The sequence below is a fragment of the Marmota monax genome, unplaced genomic scaffold (assembly GCF_021218885.2).
Source record: "Marmota monax isolate L192 unplaced genomic scaffold, Marmota_monax_Labrador192_F-V1.1 WCK01_AAM20220418_F8-fsc00030, whole genome shotgun sequence".
Taxonomy (NCBI): domain Eukaryota; kingdom Metazoa; phylum Chordata; class Mammalia; order Rodentia; family Sciuridae; genus Marmota; species Marmota monax.
Genome location: NW_026691988.1, coordinates 2,038,895 through 2,053,110, shown reverse-complemented (window position 1 = coordinate 2,053,110; position 14,216 = coordinate 2,038,895). Strand labels below are relative to the sequence as shown.

The following is a 14,216-nucleotide window of genomic DNA, read 5'->3' as shown; positions in this document are numbered from 1 at the left end:
AGTTGGAGGGAAACAGTTTGTGAGCTTAAAGAATGTAAATCATTGTTGATGAGTTAGCAATAGTAAGGCATGCAAGAAACTTAAGAAGTGATTTCAGATTAAATAATGGGATTATCTTTATTTAACCTTCCCTATGTAGGATACAGTGAGGAAGAAACACAATGTAAAATAAACCTGGTTTGAAGTCAGAATACTAAGAATACTAAAACTAAAAATCCTTCATTTGGGACATTAATTTGACATGAATATTTTGTCCTGATAGAAAAGCTGGAGATGTTTTTGTTTGTTTGGGGAGTGAACACCTGGGAGTGAACCCAGGTGTGCTTCCCCACTGAGCCATATTCCCAACCTTTTTATTTTTTATTTTGAGGATGGGTCTTGTTGAATTATCCAGGCTGGTTTCAAACTTGTGATTCTCCTGCCTCAACCTCCAAAGTCACTAGGATTATAGGCATGTGCCACCATGCCTGGTTGGAAATGTTTTTTAATTTGGGAGGGGCTCAAAACTAAGGGAAATAGGAGTTGGATATTTGCATTAAATTTTCATGTAGTATGAAAATACACTAGGGAAAACTATTTCCATTTTTAAGTACTCAATGACAATAGGAGGCATAGTAGTATTTATCTTTCTAAAATGCATGCAAAAACACATCTTAAAACTTTCTGACATTTTGAAAGTATATAAATGTGGAAAAGTGACTCAAGTGTGCCTTTGAAAGAAACTGGACAGGAAGTGGAGAGACCAGATTTGTAGCCTCCTGTGCTGATAACCAGCGACATCACCAAAGACTTCTCACTGCCGAGTCCTAGCGCCCTCCGTGATCCATAAAACAAAATCACTTGACCAGGTGATCTATGGACTTCTCTCTCCTCTGCAAATCTGTCATTCTTAATAATCGGAGACAGCAGGGAAAATGATGGACCAAGAACCCAAAAGCTTTATTGAAGATATTAACAGGAACCAGATTTTGAAGGAAATATAAAACTTGGTTCTTCAGAAAAAGGGCATTCTCTTTTTTTACTGGAGCATTATAATTTGTACATTATAGTGGGATTCGTTATGCCATATTTGTATATGTACATATTTGATCAATCTCATTCCACAGAACTTCCCTTCTCTCTTCCCTCCCCCTCCTCTGCTTACTCTACTTTATTGATGTCCATTCTGTTGTTATTTTAATAGTACATTATATTATGGTGTATGTGTGTGTATAGGAGGACTATTATGGTGTATTTGTACATGGACATTGAGCATTGACAAAGAGGATGCTGTGAGGAGCATCCTCATAATCGATGGCCTCATTATTATAAAAGCAAAGTTGTTTACTTTAGGTGGATTGAATTGGGAATTGGCTCAGCAGATTTGGGACAGCCATTGAAAGATTATATCAGGCAGCTAGAACTACACTGAATCAAAATGCACTGTAGCTAATGAATATGAAGCATTGCAGGCCTGCTTAGACATGGAATTTAACATGCTTCACACTTCTGTGCAGTAAGGATTAGGAAAAAGCTGACAGTGGGATATTAACCAACACACAGGATGCACTAATGGGCATGTTGGAAGATCCATGTTGAATTAGTTTTCCTGGTGTTAGAGAGTTGGATATGGGAAGGGAAGAAATGACACAGTGGGCTGGCTAGACTGGATGGTCCCAAAGACACAGGCAGGAGGTTGGTTGTGGTTCAACAGGGGAATGCTGAATTGGAGATCTTTGTGATTTGAGTTAATAAGGCTCCATCAGCGAGCATGTTAGTGAGGCTTGATATGCAATGGAGAGGCAAGTTGGCCTGTGTGTTCAGGGAAGAATGCACCTGGGGTGGGGTCAGAGGGAGTCAGATGTTCAAATTGGGAGGCTCATGATTGTAGAGGGCAAGGTGAAAATTCTGAGCCCCGAATGGGATAAGAAGCCCGAGGGGGAGAGATGCTGAAACCAGCTGTGTCATCTCTGTAACCTGCTGTGACTGTAATTACTTAATTTCTCAGGGCTTCTATGTTCTCAAAGGCAAAATGGGGTGAATAGTGAGAGTTGAACTAGACCAGTACTTCTCAGTGGGGTCAATATTGCCCTCTAAAGGGCATTTTGGAAATTTGTGGGGGCATGTTTTACTGTCCCACTGTGTTAGATGTTCTACAGTTTCAGGACAGCTCTGCCAAACAGAGAATTATCTCGTGTCCTGGATGACTCGGGTGGCATTCTCAAAGGATATCAGATACAAATAAATCTCATCTCTGCATATCCTAAATCAGGCTTTTTTGTTTTCTAATTGCCACCTGTCTTCCCCACTCTTTATTTATTTTGAACATTAAAAATTTATTCAAGATTCTATAGCTACTCAGATCTAGAATTTGAAGACCAGTATTTCTTATTAGTAATTTTTCTGATTTTATTTTTTCCCTGTGTAAATTTGTTCATTATCAGTAGATAAACAGTTGACCACTTCATTGCATGTCTTTTAGAGTGCAAGAGCTCATTGAAATTTTATTTTACATCGCCCTTAATTTTTCCTCAATGTTATGACAAAGGGCATGAGAGTACACATGTAACTAACTATGTATAGATAAATTATCTGAACTTTGCTTCAGAAAAGTGAAGGGAGATATGTTAAGGGCAAGTGAGTATGTTAAGGTTGAGAACCACATCACTAGGTGGTCTCTAAGATTTTTAACACCTGACATCTCCAAAGTACTGCAGCTCTGTGAATGTCATGATGTGTAAAGATAGGTTTTCTATGTTGGGAAGCTTTTAAAGACTGAGTATCAGCGTAGGAAATGGGTAGAAACCAGCCATTTATGAACCCAGGAAAGCCTGAAGAAATTGAGATCTGTCTGGAGGGGAGGGGCACATTGGGCCCTTCAGGAGAGCTGAGTTCCTGCCAATGCAGGGCCAAGGGGCACTCTGGTTAAAGTCCACAGAGAAGTAGGAGCAGCCAGAAGAGGGCTCAGTGGTGGGGAAGGCAGTTTAAAAAAAAAGGCATTATGACTGCATTTTTTTTTCCAGCTCAATCTGGATGATTCTTTTGATGTGAAGTAGGTGGTATAAATTATTTTTCAAATAACTGAGCTACCCACAAGTGTATCCCTTTCTTCTAACAGTTTATTTTGCCTTTTACATTATAAGATGGCACCATTATCCATCATTAGTATGAATGTTCTCTGCCGAAACTTGGGGAAAATCTTGCCATGATATGGGATCAGTTTTGAGTTAGAGAATTTCTCTATCTTCTATTTTTAACCTAATTATCTTAAAGAATACTTAAAATGTTAAAAATGAAAGTAACTATAGACGTTTACCATGAGAAAGCAGGAATATTAAGATAATGAGACATCCATTTGGCTATTATGTAGAATTTCTTAGGTTTATTTTTTTAAGGTTGATTGATTTTAGATCAGATAATGTACTTGATATCTAACCTTAATGCTCACTAGGGTCACAAATAAAATTATTGGGGGATATTTTGAGGTCAAATTTAAGGGGAGTTTCAATAAAAAACCCCTGTTTCAGTCTAGAGAATCTCGAATTTTTCTCCTCATACATTTATACTAAGTATGAAAGGATAAATGGACATAAAGCCAAATGGAAAGGAAAAATTTGTTAGTTTAATTTCTGCTTGCAATGTGTAACAGAAATTGGGAGCTAAGTGACATTCCATAGTGAATGTTTAGCTTAAATATTATGTTTGTCCACTCTAAAACTTTAATACTGAAAAGTACAAGTAAACAATAAATTCTCCACAAAACCAGTGCCTGAGGATAGTTTTGTTAACATTTTGGTACATATTATTTTGCATATTATTTTAATAGTCTTTTCTATTGGCCTTTAAAAAGTACTTGGTAGATGCTAAGTGTAGCGGTTGGAGTTCTAAGTCAACAGAGAAGAGAAAGGAATGGATCTGCTCTCAAGGAGCCCACAGCACAGAGTATGGCCACTTATGGCATTGTCCCTTCTCCAAACTGTAGGCTGTCACATTGTTATTTCATTTTGTTTTTTGGAATCATGATCTTTATTTATTGTGTTATCTTCCATGTAGCCCAAGTTGAGTATCTCTTATCTGAAATGCTTTGGACTAGAATTGTTTCAGCTTTGAGAATTTTTTTGCATTTTAGAATATTTGCATAGATGTTCCAGGTTGAGCATCTCCAATCTGAAAATTGAAAATCTGAAATGCCCTCAAATTTGAAATATTTTTGAGCACTAATGCATTTCAGATTTCAAATTTTTGGATTAGGGATGCTCTACCTCTATTTGGTCCTTCTATGTAAAAAATTTTCCATTCTCTTAACAACCAGGCAAGGTAGGTATTATTATTCATTTAACAAATAAATGGATATGCAAAGAGGTTGATTTGTCCAAAATTCTATATCCAGCAAATTGCAGAGTTGTCAGACTTCAAAACCTGCAATTCTCCCTGCAGTAGCACACTCGATCACTTAAAGGGACATTTGGTAAATAAATCAGGAAAGCAGTGCACAAGGCAGTAGGAGTTTAGAGGTTGCGAGGAAGGTCTGTTTGCTGTGTCGTAGGGTTAAGGAAAGTAGGAGGGCGTTAAATAGGGTAGGACCTATAGAGACCAGGCTCTTTTTTTTTTTTTAATTTTTATTGTTGGTTGTTCAAAACATTACATAGTTCTTGATATATCATATTTCACACTTTGATTCAAGTGGGTTATGAACTCCCATTTTTACCCCATATACAGATTGCAGAATCACATCAGTTACACATCCATTGATTTACATATTGCCATACTAGTGTCTGTTGTATTCTGCTGCCTTTCCTATCCTCTACTATTCCCCCTCCCCTCCCCTCCCCTCCCCTCCTCTCTCTCTACCCCCTCTACTGTCATTCATTTCTCCCCCTTGTACGTTATACAAAATTACATACAAGAGACCAGGCTCTTGAGGAAAGAAAAGTGTGTGGGATACTCAGTACTGCTGGACCAGAGGGAGGTGCTCAAAAGAGAAATGGGAGAAGAGCCTGAGCCAGAGGAGGAGGCAAGCTGTGCTTGGGCTCATGGGGTCTGGAACCTCAGACTGCAGAACCTGGGGACTGAAGGAAACGGGCTGCGCCTATACTCATGGCTCTTGTGGTTTGCGTTGAGATTTGGAGGAGAATTGGGAGATGATGAGAATCATCATCACAGAATTTTTTTCCCTATTTTTTGATGACTATTTCCATAAACTGATGGTTTGGGACTGATGGTTGAAGATACTGCATTTGTATAACATGTGTTTTCCTAGTCAGTGATAACTGTGTTCAATAAAGGTCATTCTGAAATAAATTATGGCTGGAGTCAGTGGGTTTGCATCTTGTCCTGGCTTGAGAAAGAGAGTTCTCTCTGCAGAGAACTATTTCAGTGAGAGATGCACACAAACGAGATTCGATAAGCTGTTTCATAATAATTCCAAAAGGAGGGCAGGTAGTAGCTAGAGAACTTTAAGTATCTGTGTTTTCTCTAAGTCGTAGACTTCTTGCATTCCCAAGGGCCTCTGCAGTACAGAGGGAGAGAGTTGGAACTTTGTCAGCCTCTTTGTTCCGGTCCGTTTTTACTTTTCTTGATAGATGCTTAGTTCTTCCTTTCCCTCTCTGAAAGGTGCAAAAGAGCCCAGGGATGCTTCCTCCCCTTGCTTTCCTGTTGCTTCATCACCCTCCTCTCCCATCTTGTTTTTCGGTTCTTTGTCCATGCATATCTTTGAATGTCCAATAACCTTCCTCCCCTTGGCCAGGAGCCCAGGAAGACATTCTCAGCCTCTTGCCCTTGGGCAGGAACCTGCTGGGAACCACTGAGGTTCTTGTCAGTTTCTCTTTGCCTTCCATGTATCTATTGCCTTCTGCTTGGCAGATCCTGACCTGAGGAGAATAGATGAGGCCCTAATAGACACTGGATACAATAAATATTTCCTGAATTGGATGAATTCATTACTCATGGGGAAGAGAACCCATCAGAGAGGTGTTCCCCCTTGGGTACCTGTGAATTAAAAAAATTATATATTATATGCATTTTGAATCATATTTATACATATATATTTTGTTTATATTTTTGTATTTTGATATAGTGGCATATTTCATGTCATTTTGATATATAAATATTCATGTATTAAAATATATGTGATATATCTTCTCACATACATCTGGCTAATGCCTAACTCAATATTGTTGGTTTTCAGCTATTTCAAATATTTAAGTGTTCTGTGCAGAAAGCATTTGTTCAAGGCAAGGGGGAACTTTGGGCTTGTTAACCAAATAGGGATTGTAGTTCAAATCTGTCTATCCCTGGCAAGTATTGAGATGCCACTGTTCTGAATGTTACCCTGATTTTTGAAAACATTGAGGAATATTGCTCACAAGATGGGGATGTTCTTCTCTGTGTTTAAAAAAACAAAACATCCAGCCCCCCCCCCCCCCTTGGGGCAGTGTAGGATAGTCAACTTTCTAGAATAGGAAGGAAGAGAATTTATTTTATTTATATATTTTTTAAAAAACCTGAAAATGGGTAAAAATGGGCTTTAAAATAATTTGGTATAATTTGCATGTACTTCAGTGTCATGAAGTTTATTGACACTCATCAGTTTCTATATTCTGCATGAGTGTTTGAATTTATTTTCCTTAGCAAAGGAATATTTATAGATATGAGTTTAAATATTTGATCCTCAATATAAAACTATACTTCATTTTGGATTTAAAGGAGGAGGTATTGAACAAGAAAGGCTTCTAATAGATACAGAAGAGAATGGTGTTCTCTGTCAACAGGGACCTAAAACCTCATTTGCAGAAAGAGATATACACACACAAATGATTAGCCAACTCAGAAGCATTATTCGTCACCATGCATTTGTTTTTAATTTCTACCCTGTATTCTCTAAAGACTTTATATGCATATAGGTATGTGCAGTTGGGATGTCACTCAGATATAATAAGGTGCATTGTAGGAACATTAGCTGGAGAAGGGAGGAGGCCCTGGATGCAGGTTGGAAGTCTTCTCAGAAGGGGGGGAGGTCACCAGGATGGGGCTGAGCTGCATGGAGAGGATAGGAGAATTCTTATTGAGGGAAGTCACATGGGAGAAGTAGTAGATGCTCCAGAGGGGGACTACTATGAATTCTGTATGTTGTCGTAGTGGCATGCTTGGATATTTGTCTTTTTGGCCGTCCCCATATAAGCACCTATTTCTGGTGTGGGGAATTGTCTACTTTCCTAGTCTTGCTAGGAGGCAGAACTTCCCCCTCACCACCACCACCACCACTGAAAAGGAGCCAGTGACCATTGCTATAGGCATTGGTAGTGTGAGCAGCAGCATCTACTGCCCTGTGAGGCTGCTGGTCCATTCCAGGATGTGGTTTGTAAGCCACTTAGTAAGCTTTTAAGAAAATTCTCTTCTGCCTCATCAGAGTTAATTTTTGGAACTTGAAATGAAAAACCCTGAGAGAAATGGATACATATCCTTGGGTACTTTCCTCTGTGCCAAGGAGGTTGTACACGTTTTGTACATAGTCTTATTCAAGTCTCACCCTGAAAGGAGGTAACATGTTCAGTCCTCAGCTCACAGATTAAAAAAAAAAAAAAAAAGCTGAGGTTCAGAGGTGATGAATTCAGTCAATGTCCTGCAGTCAGCACACAGGTTTGGGATGCCATCTAGTCTTTTTCGACAGACTGTGATCTTAACCACTTGAGTTTTCCTGCTCCAACTCCAAGAAGAGCAGATCATAAATACTAACTTCTGTATGTATTTTGGAGTACTTTATTATAAAAGGATTTTTTTTTTTTTTTGGAAAACAGTTAATGTCAGATGTGGGCTCTTATCAGACAGGATTTGATGGGTGTAGATTGCCATTGCTTAGAATGTGTAATTCAAGGTGAAGTTTTACTGATCCTCGGTCAACTTTACTTTGGTGTGTTTGGCATAGAGATCCACTCTCTACTTTTACCAATCAAAGCCAAACAAGTGTTTAGAAGATAGTGGGGAATGAGGAGGTTGGAGGAATGGAGCTTATCACAGCTCCTAAGAAATGCCAGTGGCTGCCAGGAGTTCTGCTTATCACATCATTAAATTTTCACAATGGGTATTTTCCTGGAATAGTCTATACCCCCCAAATCTGCATGATTGAACTTATTTCTCCTCCCCAACCTCCAATCAATTCTATTCAAGTGCCATCTTGTCAGAGAGGTGAACTCTTCCCATCTGTAACTCCATCCCTTCTCTTAACCCACCTGACTTACTCTTACAGCACTTCTCACCACCTGATAAGTGATGAGTTTTTTGTTTTTTTAATTTTCCATGGCTTTGCTACTCTAAGCTTTGTGAAAACAGTGAATGTTTTGTTCACTGCCGAATCCCCAGCATTTAGAATTTGCTGGTCATTTAGGAAATGCTCAATAAATCATTTCCTTGAAATGAATGAATGTGAGAAAATCAGGGCTTAGAGTTTCAATGACTGGCCTTAAGATTTTTGTGGAAGTGATATCAGGATAATCTATGTAATCCCAACCTCTCATGTTCCTCTCTTCACTAATGTCCCTCTGCCTGAGAAAATTTCCATATTTTTACATGATCTGGGTTTGAAGGATTTTTCAGGACTTTTGAGTTGAGGGGGATTAAAAAAAAATTTAGTAGACAGTCCAACTTTTATATTTCACCAATGAGGAAACAACCAAGATCCATTGAGAATAGGCAGTCTGATCAAAGTAATACTGCCATTTACTGAAAGTGGAATGGATTGAATCAAGCTACCCAGCCTCCCAGTCCAGGTCTGTCTCTATGCTCTGTTGTGTTCCTGATAAAGTAAGATGTATTTTATGGAAGAATTCACTTGTCAATAATGGTGATAGGTTTGAAATGGTTCATGGTATTTTAATGCCATAATATGAATACAGTAGAGCAGAGACCACAACTCAGATACTCAACAGGGTTAGTACAAAATCAAGGCAGGCTATGGCAAACTGGGACACACATCCCATATTCAATGGGGCTATCTCCACTCCCAGCCCTGCCCATCTGCTACCTTCTCAGAAAAGCACGTTGCAAGAGAAAAATATGGTTGAACCCATGTAAAAATGCTTAAAACACTCTGCTTGCCAAACAAAACACTTCAGTGTGCCAGGTCTCTGCTGCAGATTCCTAGCTTGTGACTATTGACATTGGCATGTATTAATAACCCTTTTCACTGGGTGTGGCAGCATGTACCTGTAATCCCAAGCTACTCTGGTTGCTGAGGCAGGAGGATTACAGGTTGGAGGCCAGCTTCATCAACTGAAGGAGACTCTGCCTCAAAATAAACTCTAAAACAAAGGGCTGGTAGTAGTGTATTTGCTACCATAGCTCAGTGGTAGAATATTTGCCTAGGATGCAGAAGGTTCTGGGTTCAATCCTCAGTACTGCTTTAAATTATTTTTTTTTCCAAAGGAGTAATTAATTTCAACAGGCACAAATATGTTGGAGAACATGTGAAGTGGTACCTTTGTGGTTAGTTGTTCTTTGGACCATCCCAAGGATCAGTGGGTTGGGCTGTCAAAGTTCACAAAGGGAAAATAATGATCAATAAAAGGGTATTTATTGCCTGTCTTTATGACCCTGGTGATAACATTGAAGAGTAATGTGTTTTCTCTGTCCTAATACCATCTGTCCTAATGGAGCACACTTGGTTAGACCATTTCCTGAGTACAAGTCCAGAGACCTTCTTAGAGGTTTGGTGTGAGTATTAACTACCTGGATGTGATTAAGAAAATTAGCCAATTTTTCTACTTTGCCATATTAACATTTGAATAATTTAGAGCTGGGCTTTGAGGCATGTGCAAAAAAAGGCACAGAGGATTTTGTGCAGGACTTGAACCTGGTTCTTTTATCTCTAAACAAAGCCTGTGTCGTCAGAGAAAAGGATTAGATTGCTAGTATCTATCACTGATGTTTTCGAGCACACTGATAAACATGACATGGCTGTGTTTCCTCCAGTGAGCCCGCCATGAAGCTTGGAGAATGATCAGACTTAGTGATTTTGGCTCCAAACTTCATCGTAACTTGAGTTATCCTTTTAGAGAACAGATTGCCAAACTTTTTATCACAGAGGCTAAGAGCACGTGTTTCAATCCCCCTGCCTGGGTGACATCCTGGATGTCTAGGCCACATTGATTTATTTCTCTATGCCACATTGATTTATTTCTCTATGCCCCATTTTCCCCATTTTACAGATGGGGAAAATACCATCTGTAAAATGGGGGTAATAATGGTAACTATATCCTAGTCTAGTTGTTATCCTAATTCTTGATAAATTGATCAAATGCTCCTTTTTTGTAATAGAGTAACTAGCTAGTATAAATTTAAAAAACTTAATATTTGACACATAGCATGAGAATTTTCCTCCTTTCCCAGAAGATTTTAGCCTTTCAGATCTCATATTAGCAATTGAGATGTGTTGGAATGAAAAGTTAGCAGGGTTAATGAGGGCTGTTCCTCATTCATACATTTGATTTAGTCTAGTGTACGTCTCTGTATTGGAACAGTACGAGTTGATTAAGGTGCAGCAACACGTGAATCTTGTGGATCTCCCAATATTAACTAAACAGCTGACTTTGCATGTGTGACGACTGTACCGTGACTCCTGTGCAGTGCTGCAGAAAGAAGGCTTGCATGTAGGATTGGGGATCACTGAAGGAGCCCATCTGACAGCAGCTTTGCTGTAGAGGGAAGCATTTATGACACAAGATGCTGTGATAGTTTTCACTAGCTAATGTGAAGAACCTCTGCATGGGAAGAACAAAAACACCTCTCCAGATCCATATTGGTGCATAACTTAAGGCAAGAGGATGACAATAGACAAATTGCACCCACTTCAGAAGGACAGTGTGTGTGTGTGTACGCCGAGTGTTCTGAGGAGCTGAGAAATAGGCATGCTGCCCTGATGGGCCCTTCACACTGGGCTGCCAGCACCACTGAAAGAGCAGCTTGTCCTTTCCTCTCACTTTGATCTCTTGCCATATTTGTATTCATGTGCACTAGCCCCCACATAAAAGAGTACAGCTTGCTTTTGCTGCTTTTGCTTCTGTGACCTACAGTAAAGCCATTTAAAAAAATTTTTTCAGGCTTTAACATGGACTAGTAATTATGCCCAGTGGTTTTTAATCATTTAGCATCTAGCAAGAAGCATGCAGAGGGTCTCATGCCTCAGGGAGCAGCAGCTTGCATGGGTGCTGGGAGGGGCTCTTGGCTGTAAGGGCATTGGGTTCCGGGGGTGGGTGTGTTTGTGTGTGTGGTGGCAACACAAGGAAGCTATGACAGCGTCACCTGGGAAACGGACGCAGACTGCTGCTCTGTGGACTTGAAACCAGCTCTAAGCAGTTGTGGGATTCTGAACAAAGCTTCTGGAAAGTCATTTTCTGGGTGAGCTGGTGGGCTGGGAAGGTTGGGGCGGGCTGGGTGGAGCATGGAAACGGAAGCTATACATGGTCTTTACATTATTGTCAAAGAGCATTTTGGAGGAATGAATGAATCTCGCCTTGCTGCCAAGTTGGATCATAGAGTCACAGCTGGGAATCCCTTTAGAAGAGAACATCTTGTTCTGGGTCCCCTCTTTTCCAGCTGAAGAGACGATGCTGTGCAGAGGTGCGATGACCTGCCTGAGGCCAGGTGGCCCTGGAGCCCCAGCCCAGAGCCTGGGCCTTCTGGCTCTTTCTCCACTTTGATTATCTCTGCACTACAAGCAGTATCTTTTTTGTTTTTTCACTTAAAGAAAAAAGTGATACATTTTGACTTATATTAATTTTTTTACTGATTATAAGAGAAAGAGTTTTAAAAAATCTATAATCTTATCAAATCAACTATTAATATTTTACATTCATCACTTATTTTAATAGCATTTTACAAATTAGCAAGCAAAACATTGATATTTTGTATTCCATTTTTTAAACTTTTCATTAATTTCTGCCTCTGCTTATGTCTAATTTGTTTTTGTTGTCCGGCATCCCTGAATAGTAAGAAATGTGTGAGTTTGTCTTTTTTTTTGGGGGGGGGCAGGTACTAGGGATTGAACTCATAGGCATTCTACCACTGAGCCACATCCCCAGCCTTATTTTGTATTTTATTTAGAGACAGGGTCTCATTCAGTTGCTTAGCACCTCGCTTTTGCTGAGGCTGGCTTTGAATTTGTGATCCTCCTATCTCAGCCTCTCCAGCTTCTGTGCCCGGCTATGACTTTGTCTTAATCACAAGTAGAAGGTACTTTATAGCTTTCATGTGGAGTCATCCTTGTGATTCTTTTCATTAGTTTTAAAGGTTTCCTATCTTCTTTTTTTCTTCCTCTGCCTTTTCTTCTGGGTTTAGTTTTTATTTAACGTACTTACCCAGAGAGCCACTGTTTACTTTTATGATGATTCTCATTTGTTGTACTCAGGCGACCTCCTCCACACCACACAGATTCCTTTATCCTGTGTCAACTTGTTCTCTGAGCTTTTTCACTCCTATCCTTTTAACACTCATGTATATGCTAATGCTTCCAAAATTATCTTCCATCCAGTAATTCTTTCATGAGTTCTTGAAATTGATTTTTCGAATGCCCGGGACAGTTCTTCTCTGACCTAAACTGTCATGAGTCACCTGAGGATATTGTTTAAATGTAGACGGAGCAAATCTGAAGTGGGGTCTGAGATTCTGCCCTTAATGCCTGGTGCCCTTGGTTTGTGGAAAGGAGGAAGTTTCCCCAAGGGTAGACTAATAGGAGAAAAGCCATACCAACATATACATGCAGTGGGGCATCACAGGAGTTGCACATCTTTATTGCTTTCTAAATTATAGGCCGACCTCATCTGAAACACATCTGTATTTTAATGTTCAGCATCTGCTGGGGTAAAGTTAGTTTTCACTCAATATTTGTTGACTCAAGTGAAAAAAAAAATTCTGTACACAAACATCATTAACTTTCATATGTTAATAGGAGGAAATTACATCAGCTGTACTTATCAAGGTGTATGTCAGTGGTCTTCTGAGGAAAACCTGCCCACAGCCTTGTCCACTCTGCAGCACTCTTGTCAGTACAGTAGCCCCAGCCAAGCTTCCTGTGGCAGTTGAGCACCAGAAGTGTGCTCCAGATGGCTGCCCTGTGTTTGAATGCTCATCCTTGTCATTTGAGATTCATACTTAGAAGCATTTAATGACATGTAGGATTTTAAGAACTTAGAATGCTATCAAGGATTTATTATATTTTTATATTGATTACATGTTACAATGATGATATTTTGGCTCGATTGAGTTCACATATATTATGGGCATTAATGTTTATCTATTTCTACTTTTTTAAATATGATGACTAGGAAGCTTCAAATTACTTTCATATTCTTCTTTTACTTCCGTTGGCTGGCACTATTCTAAAATAATAGTTTATTCCTTGTATTTAGAACTCGGAAAGGCTTTCCACTAACACTTCAATTGTGCTTTCTAAGACTGCCAAGTATTTACTGTTTAGTTATGTTTTCATTCTTAGGCATTATTGATTTTAAAGTAAATTTGTTTATGTGAAGATACTACCAGTGAATTTAGTTCTTCAAATTACCTTTGAGATGATTTTTTTGATTACTCTGTGTCAAATATTGATATTGCCTATAAATATAAAACTCACAAAATATTTTATTATGACCTAGGGAGAAATAAGAAATGGAAAGTGTTACATTTTAGGCTAAGACTTGCAATCCACATCTTCCACCCTGCTGCCCACATAGTTTCTCATTAGTTTTGCTGATTCAAAAGTCATATATTGCCTATCATCATTAATGTCTCTACTTAACTGGCTTTTCAATGTTTAAAGCTTAAGGAATCTATCCTTTAAAGTTTTTTTTTTCTTTTGTTAAACTTGTGCCTAAGGCAGTCGTGTTTTGTTTTTTTTTTTTTTCAATTTTCTATAATCATGGATTTTTTTTTCCCAGTGCATTCTTAAGTGGATCTTTAAATAACAAACGGATCAAAACAAAGCTATGGAGGGGTTGGTGGGGACTGAGAGGGGCCCTTGTAGGCCACCTTGGCTTGCCCTTTGGACAGCACTGCTCTCAGGCAAAGTGGCAGGCTGAATTAAGGCTTTAAAGGTGAAAAGTCAGTGTTAACAGATTACAGTTATATAATTTTGAGACTAGGAAGAGACTTGAGTTATTGTCCTTTTGTAGTATGAATGTTTCTGTCATGCTTGTACAGGAAAAGCTGTACTGGAGATAGGCCAAATTCTTTTGTCTCCCACTAGAATC

The 14,216-nt window shown here is 39.2% G+C and overlaps 1 protein-coding gene across 3 annotated transcripts in view; it reads left to right on the top strand.

Annotated features, from left to right (window-relative positions):
- The window catches only part of Arhgap18 (Rho GTPase activating protein 18), a 173,241-nt gene that overhangs the window by 85,924 nt on the left and 73,101 nt on the right, over positions 1–14,216 (top strand). The window contains exon 1 of one of the 3 annotated variants that reach the window (XM_058581096.1): positions 11,278–11,370. The exons of the other annotated variants lie outside the window; for them this stretch is intronic. The gene's annotated coding sequence lies outside the window, so the exon portion shown is untranslated. Of the gene's footprint in view, positions 1–11,277; positions 11,371–14,216 lie in introns of those variants that run through there. 3 annotated transcript variants of the gene reach the window in all.